The sequence below is a fragment of the Octopus bimaculoides genome, chromosome 19, assembly GCF_001194135.2.
Source record: "Octopus bimaculoides isolate UCB-OBI-ISO-001 chromosome 19, ASM119413v2, whole genome shotgun sequence".
Classification (NCBI taxonomy): domain Eukaryota; kingdom Metazoa; phylum Mollusca; class Cephalopoda; order Octopoda; family Octopodidae; genus Octopus; species Octopus bimaculoides.
The window spans coordinates 41,160,527-41,161,073 of NC_068999.1; the positions used below are offsets into that span (position 1 = coordinate 41,160,527).

Here is a 547-nt window from a genome sequence, read left to right on the forward strand (position 1 = left end):
ATATATATATATATATATATATATAATACCTTCTGAATAACATGTAGCGTGACCATGTCAAGAAATCATGTATATTGCGTAAAAAGTATATCCCACATTAAGATAAATATCGTTACGATAATATTGGTCACGTAAAATGGCAAGATAGACACATATCTCATAATAATACAAAAGGCTATGTCTTTATGAGATCAAAAGAGCTAAATCTTCGCAGAAAGTAATGCGAATGACAAGCAAGCCAACTTTTCGATCCTTTATTACATAACAGAATGTCGTTATAAGTAGTAATATATCAAGAGAGATGAATGAGATAATGCAAAGGGGAAAATACGCCAAAGTGGTAATGCAGCTGACAATACATTCATACGAATACATATAGGCATACATACAAATACATATATATATATAGAGAGAGAGAGATAGATAGATATATATATATATATATACATACATACATACATATAAATAAACACATACATATAAATACACACATACATACACATATACAAATACATATATGTACACACATATATATATGCATTCATAC

General features: G+C 28.0%; 1 protein-coding gene across 1 annotated transcript in view; it reads left to right on the forward strand.

The window, feature by feature from the left end:
• Nucleotides 1–547, forward strand: part of LOC106873992 (protocadherin Fat 1-like) — a 446,823-nt gene that overhangs the window by 357,083 nt on the left and 89,193 nt on the right. The window lies entirely within an intron of this gene.